The 21,803-nt window shown below is 28.6% G+C and overlaps 1 protein-coding gene across 6 annotated transcripts in view; it reads left to right on the top strand.

Annotated features, from left to right (window-relative positions):
* Positions 1–21,803, top strand: part of LOC126739158 (zinc finger homeobox protein 3) — a 234,978-nt gene that overhangs the window by 91,689 nt on the left and 121,486 nt on the right. For 3 of the 6 annotated variants that reach the window (XM_050444700.1, XM_050444704.1, XM_050444706.1), the window contains exon 1: positions 1,245–1,561. The exons of 2 other annotated variants lie outside the window; for them this stretch is intronic. The gene's annotated coding sequence lies outside the window, so the exon portion shown is untranslated. Of the gene's footprint in view, positions 1–1,244; positions 1,562–18,815; positions 18,881–21,803 lie in introns of those variants that run through there. One more of the 6 variants, XM_050444701.1, reaches the window with a different exon arrangement.

Below are 21,803 nucleotides of genomic sequence, written 5' to 3' on the forward strand. Positions count from 1 at the left end.
TTGTACTTATTCGAAAAGTCTATTCGAATGCTAAAAGAGGGTTGATGATCTTGGTTGGATCTCCACTATTGCCTATCTATAAAGGAACATTCAAAAATGTCACTTTCCCTTTTTTTTTATTGGGTCTTTCGTTTTTTTGCATCGCTTTTCACCATTTTGTAGTTTCTTTAAATTTTCTTCTTTTATTTACACAAACAAATATTATGTATCCTTGCGGTGTTAAATTTTCATACTTTTAAATTCGATACAGATAAACGTAAAAGTAAAAGAAAACTGAACAAGAAATAAATATATAATTTGTTTGCCTTACATATGAACTATCTGAAAATGAAAAAAATTGTCAGCATCGAATATGGTCTCACAAGATTAACAAAATATGTTTATTTAATACTTTTAAAAATTGCTTTTCATATGGATGATTGTGTATATCCTAAGGAAAGGGTAGGGTAAGCAGTTATGGCAACGTCATAGGCTAAGGCAACTGTTACGATCTTTCTTTTTATAAAATAGTAATGCATGGCCTGCTGTTGAAAAGGATCCTTGCTAAGGATCATTCCAAGATCATATGAATGATTAAATAGCAAAACTGTTCATGAAAAGGGTTTCATAATATATACGCTAACAGTTACGTAATTATATTCTTATTAGATTGAATTACGACCGAATGCTGTTATTAAAATATAACTGATTTTCTGCTCGATTTCTAGTAATTATTATCCTTGTTTTGCTTTTACGATTTATTTTTCCAGTTTACACCACCAAGATGAAAAAAAAACATTTATGCAAGGCAAGAAAATGTGTTTTTCGTGACTGGCTTAATTAAAAACTTGATAATTTAATCTACGTAACGACAAATAATTATATACCAAGCAAATAAAGAGTCGTAACAACACCTACAACAAAACAATTTCATTATTATTTTCATCGGGGCCGTTTTTCGTTTAGAGACCAAACACATAACTCCTCTCCGGACTGAGAGAGACATTCCTCTCTCTTCATCATCTCTTTGCATCTCTCTCGCTCTTTCTTATTATCGTTCTTCTCAATTCAATAATAATCACATTCCTCCAATTTAAAACAGAAACACTGGATCCCAAGTTCGCGTCTCTCGCCCGCCCTCTCCGGCCCCCCACCCCGCCGTAATCCAGCCCAGGTGCGTCGTGGTGGGGGGCGGCATCCCCTCCAAGGCTCCGCCCCTCCGAGTGTCAACTGTTCCGCGGAAAACAGTCGAAGACCATAAACCGACGAGTGATGATGTCAGTGGTGTTGCGCGGTGCACCCGGTTTTTTTTTTGTATTGTTTCTTGTTAATTAATTTTTAAAACATTAATTAGGTCTTTTTTTCTGTTAATTATTAGTCCAATCAGTGTGTTTTTAAGAACAGTTGAATGAGAGAGTGATTTTTCCTTGCTTAGTGAATGCGAATGAGGTGTCGTCCGCAAAACTGAACAGGATTAAAACGCTCTATAAGTGGGGGTGATTTAAAGTGTAATTTTTTTGAGACAGTGGCTACGGTGACTAACCTTTTGGATTTACTCCTGGTGTTGCAGGAATGATAAAAGGTAATTTTGATTTTCAGGGTCCCCACTAGCTGACGAAGATCAGTTAAGCCTTGGAAAATACATTTTCAAGTATTTAAGATCAAGTTTAAATATCTGGAAAGAAGTTTAATTCGGAAATTCTACTTAAATTCAAGTAGCTACTTGCCTAGGGATATACACAAACTTAAGCTGTTTGTAAACAAATTCAAAAATAATGGTTTGTGAAATTCTTACCCTGTCTTCAAAAGGTGGGCACTTTAAAAAGACATCAATAAGGTATAAGGGACATTTTTCCTGTAAACAAATATAACAGGCTTTGCTAAATTCAAATAGTATTTGTTTTTCTTATTATACAACAACATGCGTTTAAGACAATTTATCCTATACTACACATGAAAATGTTGTTTTGGTACTATATCCTTAAATTATTGGTGCATAACTTAATAGTAGCTGAAGCACGACTTATTACGAGTACATCAATTCAAATGTTTAAGGTACTAAATCTAAATATAAACATAAAAACTTATGTCAAAGAAAAATTCAAACGGATAAAAGTTGGATTTTCATTTTTGATTTTCGTTGGAATATTTTTGTCCAATAATTGAATATGAAATATTTTTTGTCATATAATCCACATGAAAAGCCAAAATAATTGTTTTAGGATTATATCCTTAATCCATTTGTGCATAACTTATTAGGATCTGTGGCACGTTTTATTATAAATATACAAATTCAAATGTTTAAGGTGCTTAATCCAAAATAAAAATATAAACACAAATATTTTGATTTGACTTTAAGATTTTACTACAAGATATTTTATTTCCATGAGAATACTTAAATGTTTAAGATAAAACTGGACATGAAAAGCCAAAAACATTGTTTTGTGAACATATCTTTAAACAAATTAGGCATAACTTGATAGGAGCTGAGACACGTTCAAAGTGTTTAAGGTACTAAATCCAAAAAAATAAACTATAAAATGAGCATTGAAGAAGAATTTAAACTGATAAAAATGTAATTTTTAATTTTGATTTGCCTACAAGAAACTTGATTTTCAGTAGACTATTTATGTCTTAGTTAAAAATGGTAAAAGTGACTATAAATTAAGGTTTCTGAATTTTGGTTCTGGAATATTGGTCTTTTTTTGGATTATTTTTTTGTCATATACTTCACATAAAAAGCCAAAACAATTATTTTGTGAACATGTCCTTAACCCTTTTATGCATAACTTAATAGGAGCTGAGGCACGTTTTAATATGAGTTTAAAATTGAAATGTTTGAGGTACTAAATATAAAAAATATATAAACATTAAAATGAATATTAAAGAAAAATTGAAACGGAATTCATAATTTTGATCTGCTCTTATATGAAGCTTAATTTTTATTAGAATTCTTATATGGTAAGAAAAAAAGCCAGTCTGAATTTATATGCCCCTACCATATTTCTATTTAGCTAAAACTTAAGATTATAAATTAATAAAATTTGAAGTCTTTGAAGAAATTGACAAAACGTTAATTTCATACTTTTTATTATCAATTAAATGTTGATACCTTGTTATCATGATAAAACTATAAAATATTTTACCAAAACCATTAAAAGTATTATCAAGGGCAAAATTGCTTAAAAACAGCAAAAAATCCTCGCATAAATTAGGTGTTTTCATAAACTTCTTCCAATTAAATTTAACAACTCAAGGCATCTATCAAATATCCAAGGATAAAATATCACTAGTCTCATTAAATTTAAAAAATATGCAAATGACATTATATTCATTCACCAGCAGTTATTTAATCCGCACTTATTCAAAAATTATTCAAATAATTCCACGTGCACCCATATATTCGACTTAAACGCCATTTGTAAAACCCTTTTGTAAAAAAAACGCGTGCGTATTGTTAGTTAAATTTTTTTTGGCAGACGCCTAAGCCTAAATTTCAAGGGTGCGTCTATAATACTCCAAATAATATGCAATGCATGCAACAATCGGATCTATGAGTATGTTAAATAGCCATTTTATGAAATGGTATGCAAATTATTTGGCTGGAGTCTTAAAGATGATTGGGCGTTTAACTGTTAGGCGTGTGCTGGTCGTCTGTTAAGGGTTTATGTTGTAAGATAGGGTACGTCTTATTTATATGTGTATTATTAAGGGTAGAAAAAAATTATGTGTGGAATTTAAATTGGGTGTGTTGGAATATATTTTTATTACTATGTATTAAGTATTTGTTATAATAATTTGATTAAACTACTTGAAAACAAAAAAGGAATTCTTTAAAGCATAGGTAAACTTTATTGTTATTATGCAATTAGGAATCTCTGCTATGAACGTAATATATAAAGTAGAGAATATATTTTATGTCTTTATATGAATTTTTTTTTAGTGATATCACTATAATTTAAGTAAAAATTAAAATAAATAAAAGATGTACCATTTCCATTTTTGTTATGCATTTTATTTCATAGACCACTATTGCATTTGTACGCAGTTCAAATAGTTTAAAATCAAAAGGCTTATAACCTAAATAAACTATTCTTTTTTATTTGTGTGTAGAATATGGTGATAGAATTATCGTTTTAGGTGTAAAATTTATTAAATTCGACATTTTTCTGTACAAAAGTTTGCTGTCTTAGTAGAATGCAGATATTAAGCTAAAATTAATAAAAGAATCCTCAGGTACTCGGACTATAATTATTTGTTTTTTCTGTCATATCTTTAAACACAGCCGTTGCAATACATTGATTTTGTATCATATTGTGACTTTTAAAATATTTCAAAAACTAAGATAAGATAAGGTTTATATATTAAATTTCCAACAAGAAAATAATTTGGGACCAAATGTTAAAATTAAATTAAATGTGCAAATTTGGGAGACTTTTATATGTAATTTTAATTTAGTTTAAGTAAGTTATATAACTTAAATCATATAGGAAAATTCAAACATGTTTTTTAATCTATTATAAGTTACAAAAAAATATATACTTACATATCTAAATAATAATACCTAAATAAGCACTATTTCTAATTGACCTATCATATGTCAAGCCCAAGAAAAATTACCCAAAACAGTTCCCAATTTACTGATAATTTTCCAGAACATTTTTCAGTAATGGCCGCTCTATCAAGCCTAATTATTCTTACTTAGTTTATCGAATTTATTGATAGGGAAAACTTTGGAACTATGAAAATTACGTTTTTCCAAGCACTTAGGATAATTACTTTATTATTTTTATTTGGTAAAAAGGGGTATAATATTACTTTCTTATTTAATCAATAACAATTTTATATACCAGAAAGGACAAAACGAAAATCGATAAAAACCAATCTAATAAAGGCAATTATTCCATATTAGAGTGAAAAATGTAATAATCTGAAAGTCGAATAAACCCTTATGGGGGACGAGCGATATCAAATCAAGTGTTTTAATCAAAACTTTTCGTATTTCGGAACAATTACAAAGTTTTCCTCGGTTCGCTTCTTATAACATCTTGTTTCTTTCAAGTTTCTATCCCAAGTTCGGATTTGGAATTGGAAGGAGTTGACTAGAATATTTGGGTAGTATCCTTTGAGATTATGCTTGTTAAGGTCTTTTTATTTGCTTTTTTTAATTTAATTTCGATTTGAAGGGAGTCTATTAAAAATAATATAATGCTTATTAAACAGCTGCTTCCTTTTTCTTCTTGTGTCTTCTTATTGTTAAAAAGTTTCGTCAGAGATATGTTCATTTAGTCCATTTATTTAATTTTAAAATCTACTTTTAAATCATACAATTTTTTTATTATTAAGTTTAATATATATCTTAAAATTAAATATAAAAAGTAGTATCTTTTTGATAATCGTGTTACGTTCATCTTCCACTTTGTTATAAATATATAATACTAATAATCTTCTGCAAGAAAAAACTACTCTTTTATTTTTCCTAGTATTAGAATACCTATTGTACTGATTGGGATCCTTATATTCAATTAAATATCTTTTCGATTTTCTGATTTACCTATTCATTTACGTCAATTATTTAGGTTATATACATGAAATGTAGTTAAAGTCTGTTATTCGTTAGTAAGCTATTGAGAATAATAACAAATATTAGAAATTATAATAATTTTTAAAATAAACTAGGAAGACAGTAATAAGACTTAGAATGAAGTTATGAAAAAACATAAGGCAATTTGCATCTTTTAGTTAATAAAACTTAATCGATTATAAACTGTATTAAAAATTACACTAACATGTTGGTTGTTCTAGTATATAGCAACCTTTTTTTAGAATATAGCAATAGCACCTCAGTTCAAGACCAATAAAAACCGATGTCTCTTTAACGTTGGAATACCCCAAGAGTAAAGTCATTCTGACTTAGTTGACTGTTGGGCTCTTTCAATCAATTTGGAATATCAAGTTAAATATATGTAAAACTTTTTGTTATCATAGCCATCCGTGTACCATATCCAGTTTTGTTATGCATGCTTTGTTACATTTTAATTGCATTTTATTTTATATACCACGATTTCAATTGTATCCAGTTTCAATACTTAAAGTGCCAAAAGCACCTCAGGTAATAAACTCTTGGCAATTACTTTTTGTTAATTTTGTCTAAAACAATTAATTACTTAGGTAAAACATTATTTAGTTGAATGCTATTAGCACAAAGCTTTTTTAATTGTGCTTTTTTGTTATCACCTCCTACTGCTAATATAAAATTGTGCATTTTAATTTTTTTAATCCAATTCATTCAAATTAAAGTATTCACTAAAACAATCAACGTTTATAGTTTGCAAAATTTATAGGGCATTAAAACCGACAATTTTACAACATTATCAAGTTAACGGTGACCCGTATCAAGTAACCACAAAACAACAATCCGAATCCGATTCACTAACGATCAATAAATAAATGTCAAAATTTCCGGTTGCGTTCCAAGTTGCGTGGGCGTAAATACGTACTTTACCGTTGTCAAATAAAAAAAAAAAAAAACAAAAAAATTCGATACCTCCACGAAAGCGAGTTTGACTGTCTTCCTCTTCTTATTGACGTGAAACGGTGCTCTGATAAGGAATGTGTCGAAGATCGACGGAATATTTTATGAAAACTTTCACCCGCGTTTCGGTAAAAATAGTTTTATTATCGTCAGTTTCGTTCAAGGTTATATATCGTAAAATTATACGATAGGAGCGATATGGGTTCGAAGGAATATCGATTTGTTGAGACGCATTCGAGCCAGGTGCTGGTAAGATACTGATTTTATCAGTTTAAAGGTTGCTGTGTTTTTTATGTTTAGGATTTTATTATGGAGTTATCTTCGAGTATCAGGAAATACTCTGATTTATTAAATATCTCCAGTAGTTTAATGAATTTGCCGAGTTCAAGTTCCTTTGGTCATTTTTCCTTGCAGATTTTATGTAAGCCTTTAGATCTATTCACATTTTATAAGATAATATGCTGTATTTAGTAGACTTTCAATAAAAAAAGTGATTTTAGATGATTTTAAGTCAATAAACTATTTATATAATTTTTAAAATATTATTAGTTTTTTCAAAAACTTTATACTAGGCTTTTAGGGCTTACGATTTTTTTCAAAGTTTTATGGAAATTATAAAATCTTTAAAGGATCTTCAAAAACACTTGATAAAATAATTTTTAAGTTTAAACACATTTTTCATAATTTTTGGCACAGATTCTAAAAACTTCAAGAGAATATGCTAATTATTCATATTTTTTTAAATCTTAAAATCAACGAAATAAAATTAATTAAATTCTTAAAAATTCAAAAATATCAAAACTTTTGAGATTTTAGAAATATCTGCTAACGACATAAAGAAAATCAAATGAAGAAATTTCTTTTTGTCACTTTTCTAAATTCGATCTATTTTCTGGTTATTTTTTACACAGATTCTGAAAAATTAAAAACCAGAACATACATAGTTTTTAAAATAAATAATTAAACATAATTAAAAAAACTAATGTGTCAAATTAAAGTCTTGTATACATTTTTTAAATGTTAATATTGTGTAAAATTTCTTTCTACAAAGATAAATAAAAAAAAGTTGCGCCTTTTTTATAATACTATTCATATATAACTTAAATAAAAACTAAATATAATAATTTAAAAAAAATTCTTCAGTTTTTTACTATATATTTACTGTTATGTTTAATACTTTGGCAATCTTTTATTATGATACATTTAAAATTGGTTTTTTAGTTGTTACACAATAATTTTGTAAAATAAATAAAAATGCTGAAAAAATTTATAAATTTGTGTTTTTTATCGATTTTAATTTTTTTTTAATTTAGCCGCTTTTAAAGATTTATTAAAAAAATCTTAGGGGTATTTTCATTATATTTTATTATTTTTTTATAAATTCATATCTAGGTAGGTTAGCTACATGATATTTCGATATACTTAAAATAGATCATTTAGTTAAATATCAAAGTATTATGTTCCGCACTATTCATTTATCAAACACTAGAATAAAAATACTAAAATATTTAATGGAAACTAAAGAGTTTCCTTTTGAGACTTTTATCACATTTTTATATATTTGGCAAGGTAGTAGCTCAGCCTCTTTTGTTAACAGCTTTAAAATATTTATATTATTTTTACATTGAACACTAGGAAAATAATCTATAAGTTAATTTATATGGAAATTAAAGGTAATATTTGATATAAAAAATATTTCTCTTATTTATCTATTTATTTATAATCCAAAAAAATTGTTTACATCAATTAATAAAAAAGTACAAAATAAGCACCTGAGTAACTTAATACTTGTGTATGCCTATTATTATTATAATGTTTGGATTTCAACTCTTTTTTTAAGTTTTTCAATCAAATAATTTAATTATTCACACCAATCTACTCTTAAAGCCACTTGACATTACTATAATAATAATATTAAAAGAACAAGACATAAAGAATTTAATATAAGGAAGAAAAGAGGAATAATTCACAAATCAACTTAGACTATAACCTAATATTTTTTGAATAATAAAATTAACGTAATAATTTCTACTGATTATATTTTAATTATATTTACGGTTTTCATTTAAATATCTTACTAACATAAATTTACATTATTCTCACCTCTTGGTCCTGAATCAGAACTTCCATAAATGTAATTTTTTTTTGAATTTAGTATTTCTTAAAATTGGGTTTAACTTTGGGACTATAATCGTAGTCATTTTTAATTTTAATTTAGTTATTTAATATATTTAGTTGACATCAAATATTACGTATAATTTAAAAAAAAAATTATAAAATCCAGAGGGGCTAATTTAAGTCTTGTATAAATTTTTTAAATATTTCTCTTTACAAGGAGAAAACAACAAAAATTTAGGAATATGTTGAGCATATTTTGTAGTAGTTTATAAATTGTTTACGAATTTAAATCAATTTAATACTTTATCAATCTTCTATTCTTATATATTTAAAATATTTTTTTTTGTTGGGCGCCAAAATATACCATATTGGCTAATTTGCGTCCTTTATCGACTTTTCATTTCTTAAATTCAACCTCTTGTATTATATTTTATTTCGAGTTTATTGTAATTTAAAAAAATCTATTAATAGTTTAGCAATATGCTATTATGATATATTTAACATTTAGCTGAGTGCCAAAGTATTTTATTATGTATCCATTTATCGATTAATCGAATAAAACGACTAAAATATTTAACGGAAACTCAAGGGTTTCCTGTTCAGGACTTCTTTGACTAAAAGTTCACAATAGCTCAGCTTCAAGTGTGCATTATTATAACACTGCTAATGATTTCTCACCTCTCGGTCGTGAATCAGAGCTTCCAAAGGGCAAATTTCGATTGTTGTCGTTCCGAAAAGACCGAGAAGGCGAATTTCTGGTAATTACTGCCGCCTTTATCGCGTCAGGAATCTGGGAAAACAGGTTGCAGACAACAGCGAGACGATTGATGGACGAAAAGACTGTAGGTACTTATGTAGGGAGCTTTCGCCCCGAATCTCCCGGGTTTTTTCTATACTTTTTAAATGACTTATTTTAGAGAGCCTCCGTCAGATAGTTTATCCTTGATTTATCTTCATAATTAACAAGAATTCCTAATTAAAATAACTTGGGGATTTTACGATCGTTAATCGTTTTTTTTTTATTATATCTATTTAGATTAGCAATAATATTACAAGCGTAGGTAGCTGAACAATCCCAAAGAATTCGGTGACGCGAAAAAAGCTCAAATCCGGTTATGGTCTGATATGTGTGTAGGCGTGTTCTGTACCGTTCTTGGTGATAATTTTGTAGTATTTGGAATTTTTGGGACTTTCTCCTCAATACAATCATATAATATCACTTTGATTGTTATTAAGTGATTTAAATTACAAGACTTTTTTCTTCATATATATTAATGATGCCAAATACACTATTTAATAATTATAGGCAGCAATTGCAATACTTACTTTTACTTATAATATGAATAAAAAAAATATTTATGAGCATAAATGTGACTAGATTCCAAACATAGTATCCTCCTCAAAGAGAAGTCATACGTAAACAGACTTCTCCAAGTCTATAGAGAAAATAAAATGAATATACGCTGCACTCAATAAGGATCTTTACGATCGCATAGCATTTTTATGATTTTTATACGATACGTGATTCCATTATGGCGAAATAATTCTATTTCCCAAGTTTATTTTGATATAAAGTTGTCGTTTTGGCTTAAGATGTTGCAAAATTGAAAGGTATACGACGTTAGATCGGGTTGCGGTTATCCACTAGACAATTTATATAGACATCATTTGTTATTGCTTCTCGGGAACCTGTTGTTTAACAAACCATAAACAAAGGTGCCTACTCAATAAAGATTTTTTTTGTAATATAAACAATTTATGCAATCGTGAGGGATAATAGATTTTCTGGTTTGAACAAATTTGTTATACCGTTATAATCCTTTAATGGGTTAATCTTTTTAATTTATTCGAATGTATGAGCCTATAAAGTGAATGGTTTAATAAAAGAACCATTCGTTTTAACGCTAGTTGCAGGGATTGATAGTTTTTGCAGCAATGTTTTCTATAAATGCACCAACAATTGCATCCATGATATTTTGAAAACTGGGACTTTATTGGTACATAGACATAGACTATGTACATAGGCACCAAGAAAATATTTGTGTAAATGTACATTCACCAGAAGGTGAGCACGGCTATAACGTATAAACAGATGGCATCTGATGTAGAAGTCACTTTTTCTTAGACAAATGGAATCATATGCCTTAAAAAGAGATCATTTAAAACTATGCTGTAAAAAAAACGAAATTATGTTTTAAATTAAATTTCTTAGTTTTTAGAATGGATTTCTAAAATTTTATTCATGGATTCTTTACTATTAACTTTCGTATTTCTGAAATTGTTAATTAGCCAATTAGATTCTAAATGTGAATACTCTCACTTTTTAATTGTTATCAGCCATTTTATTTAATAAATTCTTAATGCTTAAATGATTGTTTTTTTTTCTTATCACCATCATGGTTTTTTTGCATCATAATTATTGAACTTTTAACCCTTTTATTCTATTTTTATCTTATTTAATAATTTCTAAGTAAGTCTATTTTTTTACTAGATATTTTTCTTGTTTCAGTTAATTAAAATTTGAACCTATTTTTTCTCGTTTTTTTAAATCTGTGTGTCTGTCTTGAAATTGTCTGCATTGCATTCACCTTACTTATTTAATTTCTACTTTTGAAATTACCTAATTTGTTTTCTTATTTCTCTTAATCACAATTCCTTGCCTATTTATTTATTGATTTCTCTGATTTTGTTCCTTTTTTAATCTTATTGCATCACTATTTTTCCAGGAAGTGTATTTCTCCAATTATGTGTTCTAAACCACTTATACTCAATAATAAAAGTGCCGAGACTGAGGTATTCTATAAAGAGTTATTGTCAGTTACTTTGTCTAATGCCTTATTGTATTATACTAAAACCTATTTGTAATTCTCTGTAACTTAATATTTGACTTTTTAAAATGTGATCAAGTTTATTAGTAATAATACAAGGTGTCCAAAAATTACATCGCAATATTTTACCAGCCGCACATTTGCCTAAAAATAAGACAAAAACTTCATATACAGGAATCGTGAAAAGTAAATTGTTTTTATGTTACAGGGTGTTTTATAATTCCTATTGAAGATGGTTTTTTGTTAATATTTTCGAAACGCTTGGTCGTTGTTTTTCGAAATTTTTATCGTATATAACTACTATTGTGACTAACTGATTTTATAACATTCTATGCTAAAATGAATATAGGGTCGTTTAAAATTAGTGGTCAGCAAAGATAAAAATGTCATAACTTTTTTTCTGGTTACTTTTTAATTATTTGGATAGTAAAATTAAAAAGAACCAGAATTTTTACATAAAAAGGGTACTCTTTTCTTATTTCGTTAGCAGCCTCTGGTTTTAAGAAATTTTTTGTTTATTTGTTTTGTATTTTCAGTATTTTTTTTTTAGCTAATGAGTTAATTGTTTTAATTTTTCTCGATTATTTATAACTTTGAGTACATTATACGATGAAAATTTCTAAAAATAACGACTAGGCGTTTCGAAAATATTAACAAAGAACCATCTTCAATAGAAATTATAAAAAACCCTGTGAAAACGATTCACTTTTTAAGATTCATGTATATGAAGTTATTGTCTTATCTTAAGACAAAGATGCAGCTGGTAAAATATTGCGACGTAACTCCCAGACACCCTGTATATGACTAGGTCACATATTTATAATTTTAGTTATTTATAATTATGAATTTCACCCATACTTCAGGCGTAAACATATTATGAATCTAGATTTTAATAAACACAATTTGAAAAGTTTGCTTGTTATAAAATTATTTAAACGAATCTCGGTTTTTTTAATCCATTAGAAAATTACATTTTTGCACAAGCAAACATAAATGGATATGATTCTTATTTTTTTTTATATAAATAAACCTAGTTTTAATGGAATTATGGAATCTTGTCCCGCTCAAAGAATTCTCTAATACCCTACAGTTAATTTTACATAGGAACTGGTGCTTTATTTTATCTAGACCACAACATTTTCTCTATTATCTTATTAATGCATAATTTTTTATTGGTATCTTGAAGGTTTATTTATATTTTTATTTTCTCAAATTGACAAGATATGCATCAAACTATCTGGCCTTCACTTTTAAGAGACATCTGGAAAGGAACGGTCTATTAAATATATATTATGGAATAATGTACCCTCTCTTAATAGACATACATGTTGCTATTTGGGGTAATAGATTAGAGGCACAACGGGTATTTGTATTTCAAAAAATATTTATTAGGCTGATTTTTGTTTTAAAATATATTGAGAACTGTCATAAAACATTTAAAATTATAGAAGATTTATTTGATTAAATAGTAATTTTAATAAATGTAATGTAATGTGTACGGATGCTCCTTACGTATCAATGTTTAACTTTGGTAACTTAAAAAGAAAACCATTTAATAAAGAGGGAAACTTTGGAAAAAAGGGAGAGAAAAACTTTTTTCACATAATATGCATGATATGACATGATATGCATATCACATAAAATCATAAGAAAATTATACATCTTATATAAAGTGAACTTATAATAATGTGAAGTATTGAATAGTGTGCCAAGTATCAATTATCATCAAGTGACGATCTCTTGGTTAAATTAAGTTAAATGCAGTTATATTTTGTCCACAACACCAGAAGAATATATCATTGTTACTTAAAATTTCTTTTTGTTCTATCATATAAAATAAATGTCAGTATCTGAGAGATCTATACTATATGAAAGTATAGTATAGATCTCTCAGATAAATATATAGCGTGCCCCCTTACATTGTAATTTAAAAGAAGGAACACATTTAATTTTCTTAAACAAAAACCTGATAATAATATCGATCATTTTTAAGCGAAATCGGGCAATTTTAATTTACCAAAAAGGTAATTCCGAGTGATTGGTGCGGTAATCATTGCTAAACACGCAACACACATTTTACAGGACCCCATGATGGTCAGTCAGGCATGTCCGAGCCTCATCGAACAAAACGATTTTCGCTTTTGATCCGAAATACTAACAGAATGTGTTAGCCGTCAATTGTTTATTGACAGTTTATGGTATTTTAACAGAATTAAACGGATGGGTCATTAATTATTTCCCTATTGTTTTCCTTAGCACCTTTATTCGCGGCGCCTTTTTTTCGATTTTTTTCTTCACCTGTCACCACTTCTGTTTAACGTAAATTAAACAAATGCGGGCCCTCAAGTCTCAGGTAGAGAAGCAGAAGAAACTCGGGAGAATTATTAATATTTAGTGTGCCATGCACCGTCTGACGCATCATTTGTTTCAACTAGGGCGTGTCCGTGGTCTCTCGGTTCTTCTTTAACACCATCTGTGTAGGTTTGTGCCACCGGTAGCTTTAAATATTTATCTTATATACCCAGACATAAGAGGAAAGTAACTAGTTTGATGGAAAATTTTAGTTTTATTATGTATTAGATTAAGAGTACATTTTTTCAGTAAGATGTTGTGTATATGACTCAAGTATGACATAAGTTAGAAGAACGTGATATAAAAGAATACTCGGAACTACTTGAACATTTTAGGAATCACTATCCAATATACAAGGTGTTAATAAAATATGTAGAGAAAATTCAACCAAAGACAAAATGTTCATATGAACATGAGCCACTATCACTAAAAAAATAAATGAAATAAAAAAAAAAACAATAAATGTTCACTAAATCTTCAACTGTAATATGGGCGTCTTCTCTCTTAAACATTGATTGACGAACTCTCCTGTAAATACTTCATATATTTCGTATAGTCAGACGTGCCTCAATAATTCTGACTCTTAAGTCCTTTACGCATGTGTACTAATGATTTCAAATGTCCGCATAAGAAGAAATCAAGAGGATTAACGTCGGGCGATCTAGGTGACCATGGCTCTAGTCCTTCACTTCCAATGTTCACTATTTCAATCTTTTTGATCAAGACTTCGTTATTTGTGACTCGGTCAACTCAAGATATTCTTAGGATGCGTCTGTAACACCATTTGTTTGTAATTTAATCAGGAGAGTATGGTAATAAGGAAGCAGTTAACACCATGCTTTAAAAAATGTAGGTTATGTAATTTTGATTAGGTTAAGAAGGTGAGGTCTTTATTGCAATTTATTAAAAGTGAAAGAATCCCTTTATCAAAACTCTATTATTACAACGCTATCTAATTTAAGTGATTAATTTTCATTCTAGAGATGATATTTATATATATAAGAATTTTTTTGCAAACTCAATCTTTTGATTGAAGTGTGGGAGCAATTTCTCGCTTCTATTTATTTACCGAAATCCTCTGACTTTACATTATTTTGTGGCATCTTCAATTCGTCTCTTGACTTACCAGTTACTGTAGAAGAGTTGACTTTAACGCTAATAAAATGAAAATAAAAAATTGACTATCAGGTTCCAACTAACTAAGGTTCTTATTAGCTGCACAGCTGAACTTTTTACCCAAATTCTTTTTTTATTCAAATAGGCTAGAGCTATAGGCAAAAGCCTTCAAGGTTATACTCGAGTCGCTATTAGGATTTAGATCTAAAAGCAGGTGTTTATACAACGTTTATACTTTGACTACTAGTATACATCTTCAATTAAGACTCATAGAGGTAATAGTTACTTTTATCAATTACAAACGTGCCTCTGATTCACTTCTGCAAGTCATGAGGTGCTTTGGAAAATTTAACCATAAAACAAACCATTAAGTCTTCACCAATCTCCATTAAGAGCCCAATAAATAATCTCTATTAAGCCTACCTACTGAAAAAAAAACATTTCTGAATATTTCAACTAAAAAAATGGCTATTTATTAGTAATTACTTGCGATGTGCTAATAATAACCTAATTAGCCATATTACCCAAACCCTAAAATATATAAAATAAACAGTATTTTTTTATTAAATAGTTAATGCAGGCAGGTAAACACGTGCTATACAGCACTTATAATCAGAAAAATTCAGTCGTAAAACGCCACTGGAAGTCGCATAAACAAGCCGTACCATTGGCGTCCAGCTGGGCGGGTGTCCGAGCGCAGTAAAATATTGTAATTACTTAGTTCAGGGCGAGCGGATTCGTAATGTTTAACATGCTGTCTGACACTTTCAAATGTCGACGTTTCGAAAAAAAAGTAGGAAACGCTGTCAGGAAAATAAAGGTTTAATCTATAGTGGTATTGCGTGCGCGGGCACCGGGTTTAGTCGTGTGCGAGCTTGAATCAATTGAGCATCGATGATTTATTGTCAATAAAAGAAAAGTAGCTTTGCCTGAATTTAAATAATTAACCAGAAATTTACTGTTAAAACATATATACAATACGTTTCCTATGGGCGACGAAGAATTGACTGACGTCACTTGAAGCTATTCTCATTATTTTAATAAGTACACATGCCGACGCTGTAAAATAACGAGAATATTACTGTACATTCTCGGTGGAGCATAATAAGCGCTGTAATACAACAATTATTACAAAAGATATTCCGCAGATTGCTCATGCCTGTCGCAAGATTAAAATCGCAAAAACGTTAACGCCAGAAGCGATGAAAACTTATTAAAACTACGATAACACATAAAAACGTTACCTTTGCCTTATTGTTTTAATATTTCATTTGGCATTTTCATGGACTTTGGTTATTTGATATTTTGTTTTAATTAAGTTACGATAGGCATGGGACATGAATATCGTAATAAATAACAGTGGAAAACGGATATATTTTAATCTGCGTTTTAACAAGAACCTTATAGTCATAATTCTTTTTTTAATAAATAATTTTTTATCTTGATAGTTTTTATTTAAATAAAATCAAGTTGCAGTCAGCGTACTAAAGATCAGTTACGTGTTTAATTCTTATTAATTGTAGCCCTATACCTTTTGATACTAAACATCGAATCGTTGAAAGACATTGCTACAAGATTTTATATGAAACATTCGGTATTCTTCCACCATTCACCTTAATGCAATTTGTCAAGACGTTTTTTCTTTAAAATATTTACATTTTTGTATATCTTTTTGCTTAAAGTCATTACTTACTATTAATAGTTGCATTTTAGAAAAATATTTTCCAAAGGCAATTATAAAACCCTTAGTAAAGATCAGTGATTCAAAGAAATTTAAAGACCTCAGGCCTATAAGTATATTGCCGCCCAAATCTAAGAAAAATTTATTCACCAACAAATTTCAGCATTTAATAAATTAATTTTTTTAGTTCCTCTATACTCGTAGCTGACAGGTTTTAGAAAGAACTATTGTAGCAATTTTAGATCAGTTTAGTTGACCTTCTTAATAAAATCGGAAAAAAAAACGAAACAAAACTAACATCTTTGGATTGTTAGAGTTTAGTAGAGCCTCTAGTTACAGAAAGTTAAGTTCTATAAGTTACAGAATGTTAATAGCAAGAGTTCAATATTTTGAACTTTCTAATTATGCAGTAGATTTTTTTGGTCTTTTTTAGCCGACAGCGATCAACACGTAGTTTTTAATAGGGAATTATGCACTAAAGTCAAGTTTCTACACTATATGGTATCCCACAAAGTTCCATTTTGAGTCCATTTCTTTTATCTTTATATGTTTTTAAGATCATATATTGTATAAAACACACAATATTACAGTAATATGTGCATCATTGAAAACTGTATCTTTCGTTTTTATGCCAAAATGTTCCTATAACTCAATTACAGTTTAATCAAGATTTAAAACGTATTGATACTTTTCACAAAATCCCAACTTAATGTTGTTATGTAATAATAGATTAACTTGTTATTTAATAATAGATATTGTTATTTATATTATATTATTTACACAATATCTATATTTATTTATAGATATTGTGATTAACTTGTTATTTAATAATAATTTAACTTGTTATGTAATAATAGATTTCCTCTAATTTTTATGCACAGATTAAAATGTATAGCTACCAGTACTCAATAAGGTCAAAAATCTTGGCGTGTATTTTTACAATGGGATAACAACAAATTATATCACAAACTGATATCAAAAATATGCTTAAAATTGCATATGTTAAATAATATTTATGTAATTGACCTATTCTTTTTTTCTCCCTCACTGTGATGTTTTGTATTCTGGTTCCCTGACCAAACCAGGGAATCAGAACTCTATAAAACTCCAAAATTGTTGCATGTATTGTGCATTCAAAATACCATTTAGGAATCATACGACTTACTGTTTAAATAACAATCTTACGTCAAATATGAAAAATCGTATAGAAAATACCATATTTACACGTTTATTAATAATGTTTTAAAAACTGTAAAATGTTTATTTTTTAAAGAATAACTTTAAAATCATCTTTACATATATTTATAAATTTATTAAGTCTCACTGCATAGAAATAAAACTTTTTAAAAATTAATTATTGTTTTTGTAGCCTCTCAACTTTGGATGTTAAACAATTTTCAATATGAGCATTTAAAAAATATATTAATAAGTATCTCCTTAAAAAACAGCAATGGAATGCTTAACTAAATTTGAAGTAAATACAATTCGCTTAAAAATACTGTTTATCTCCATTAATTTATCAGATTATTTCCGAAAAACATCAAAACATCACTTTATTCCCATACTTTTCTAATTCTGTAATTGAGATAGGAATATATAAAGGAGAACTCGACTTTTCCACCTTTTTCTATATTATAGCATCAATTTCTTTATAGTGTCTGGATCGCCTGGAAATAGTATTTTTCTCCTTCAATTTATAATTTTTTTCCCGAAAACTTCCCATACTCTTCTAATTCTGTAAAAAAACAAGAAAATTGCTGTACACATTTTTTTGATACAGCTTTGATATCCGTTGGCCTCCATCTTACAAGTAGCATTTGTCCATATGTTTTATAATTGAGGCATTTCCTTTTTATCATAATGGCCTATTTATTTTAAATTATTATTTATGTTTTTTATTCTAATGATAGATAAAATTATGTTGAATTTAAATATAAAAAATTTAAATAACAAATTCACTTATATCAAATGCTTACTAAAGTAAATATTTTCTTAAGCCTATACTGAAATTATCGAAAAATTTGTAAAAGTGTTCCAAGCAGGGCAAAATATACAGATAACTGATTAAATGGTTCGTTTGTTAACAAGTTTAAAAAACCCACTATTTTTATACTTTAAAGCAAAATGAAGTATAAAAAAACTTTTGCAAAAACAATGCTTTAATGTGTTTAATCTATAAATCTCTTTCTCTTTTCTAATTACATAGAAAAATACCTGCGAATAATTAGAAATGAAAAACCTCTAGAGAACGCCACGGAACCTAAATTTTCTGTAAGTACTTTTGAAATACTCGATATAATTCAATATTATAACTACTTTTCATATTATTATAACTATTTTTTTCTGTAGTAAGCTGCGTCAATTATAATCACATCAAGATGGGCTAAATGGGCCTTGAGATATGATTATTGTCTTATTTTTGACCATTTAAGAAAGAGGGAAATTTTTTTTTATTTCCTATTTTTACCTAAAATTACCTATATATTTTCGTATACTAATAAAGAGAAATTTTCCTTATCTTTTTTGCTTTTTACTTTTTCAACTAAATTTTTATTTTGGCATGAAGGAAATCCGAAGATACCAGATCAAAATTATTAAATTGGCCTGAAATTTTCAATAAAATACATGAATATGTATTAAAGTACAACGAACATCGACAAAATAAGCTTAAACAACCATTAATTATGCCCCATCAGCCGTAATTTTCTCAAGATTGGATTGAAAACCTCGCTAATTCCAATTTCGTGTCTTCTGGCATGCCGTGTCTAAAACTATTTTAAAGACAAAATACCAATTTACTAATGAGAATAATGAAAATAATGAAAATGTTATGCTGAAAACGGCAATAAACGCTAATTCATCCTTTAATAGTCGAATTTAAATGAATCTGTCATTAAAAACGCAGTTATATTGACGTAACGACTTGGAAAATTATCCTTAAATAAAATGGTGATTGTTTTATTATTTTGCTACCGAGAACTTATAAGTACATGCCATTTATTATACTTAATATAAATTCGGTTAGAGAATAATTCATAGTAGTGGCGGTGTTTTACTAATTACAGCACCTAATATTTTTCAAAGGAAGTGAAAGGTATAATTATAAAGCCGGAACCCTATAAAAAAAGAGCCTGTTTTACTGAATGAACCAAAAGTACCATTGTACCATCCGCCGGTGCTATTAAGAAATTATTAAAACACCCTTACAAGGCGCCATCAATGAGCCCATGTCTCAAACACCTGACTGCATTAAGCTAGAATTAACCGTAATTATGAATTATGCTCATCAAAACCTCTTCGAAATTGGTAGGTACTGCAGCTCTCGATTTTCGAAAAAAAGTCCGCTTTTAATGGTTCTCGTGGGACCATTACAATTTCGGGTGTATAATTTTCGTTAGACGTTAATTTTAAAGAAATCAAAGGCTTATGAAAGCGTCAAAAAAATATATTTACTTCGTACTACCACAAAAATAAAATAAGGAAATAAAACCGATTTACAACTTAATTAGGTCTTGTGTAATTTAAAACACGTACAAAATTAATTGTGACGAAAAAAAGTTATAGAACTAAATCACGCTTCCGTATAACTATGTCCACGCAGATTTTTGAAATAACAAACACAATCACGTTTCGAATTACAAAACTGGCGGATAATAAGATTTTTTTTCGCTTTGGTTGAAATTTAACTGAAATTTTGTTAAGAACTCGCGCGCCAAAGATTGCTTTTATAATCTTTAATAATTAAAATCACTTTTTGTCCCTTTTTACACGTAATTTGACCATGAAATTAAGAGTGCCGGCCTTTTCAAGTTTAATAACTAATATAAGCTCTTTTGTGGTTTCCACAATGAGGTTTTTACTAAACTTTTGAGATCGCTTTTAAACTTTCGTATTGTTAAAATGTCACTTTTCTTTTTTAATTTTCATGAAATACTTATTGAAAAATACATTGTATTGCTGCCATGCAGATCAACCTTAAATAAATAACGATTCTAGGCATAGATGTCTAAACAAGTATTACTTTTCTGCAATTTGAGTCTTTTAAGTACGCTTTAAAAGCCTAATTTTCATCTTAAGTTTACCTCTGACTATGATATGTGATATCACTTTAAAATTTTATATTAAAATGTACAGATTCAGGGTCAGTTATATTAGGGCAAAGCTACATAATTCGATCAAAATGTTATGGTAAAACGTCGTATTGTAAATCTAAAAGTAACAATTAGGAAGCAGGTAAGAGTTATTGATTTTCGGTTTTTCTCAGATATTTGCACTTAGAACACTAAGGCAGTTTGCTTGCTTTGCGACATCTCTGATGCAATGATGTCAAATTTTTGTACAGGGTGTCATTGAAATGGTGTAAAAAAATTCGGGGGGTGATAGTAATCCTAAAAATTTTAAAAAAAGTTCCTATAACTATAGGGTGGAAAATGCATATTAAGGGAGTTAGGGGCACTGAAAGGGTAAATTTAAAAAACGGTTTTTTGAAATTGTAGGCTTAAAAAACGAGATAAAATTTCGAAAAAAAATCCTCTGCCATAAATTTTGACCCAAAATCAAATGGTGATACTGAAAAATAATTTGGAAAATCGGAAAGGGTAGTTTTTGCAAGGGTAGGGGGTTAATTCGTGAATAACTTTTTTTAGGTTATTTTCTTCGCAACGTGGGTTCATTTTTTAAAAACTACATACTTTTTCCTACAAAAAAGGTACTCTTGTTGCACATCGCCCAGAACGATGGTTTTCGAGAAAATTGAAGGCAAAAAGTTTGCTCTGATGGGCTGCTAACTGGTTAAACAACATAAACTTATGAAAGTTACGGGGTTTCAAAAGTAAACAAGTAGTTATTAAATAATTAATTGAAAAATCTAAATTTCATGATTTTTAAAACATCGTATTGCTTTAAAAAAACGAAATAAACCAATTACCAAAATTCCTTATTAAATGCATACTTATTTGATTCATTAGCCTAGTTTACACCTCTTGCTCCGGCAGACTATCCCGCTCGAGTCATGTCGTTGGTTATTAAGAAAACAGGTACAAGAACCCCTTTTTTTGGCAAATATTTTATTCACGGATGAAGCTGGGTTTACAAGAAATGGAATTTTCAATTACCATAATACACATCACTGGTCCGATGAGAACCCTCATGCTGTTGTGGAAAGTCGACACCAAATTCGATTCTCAGTTAATGT

Source organism: Anthonomus grandis, chromosome 8 (genome assembly GCF_022605725.1).
Source record: "Anthonomus grandis grandis chromosome 8, icAntGran1.3, whole genome shotgun sequence".
NCBI lineage: Eukaryota > Metazoa > Arthropoda > Insecta > Coleoptera > Curculionidae > Anthonomus > Anthonomus grandis.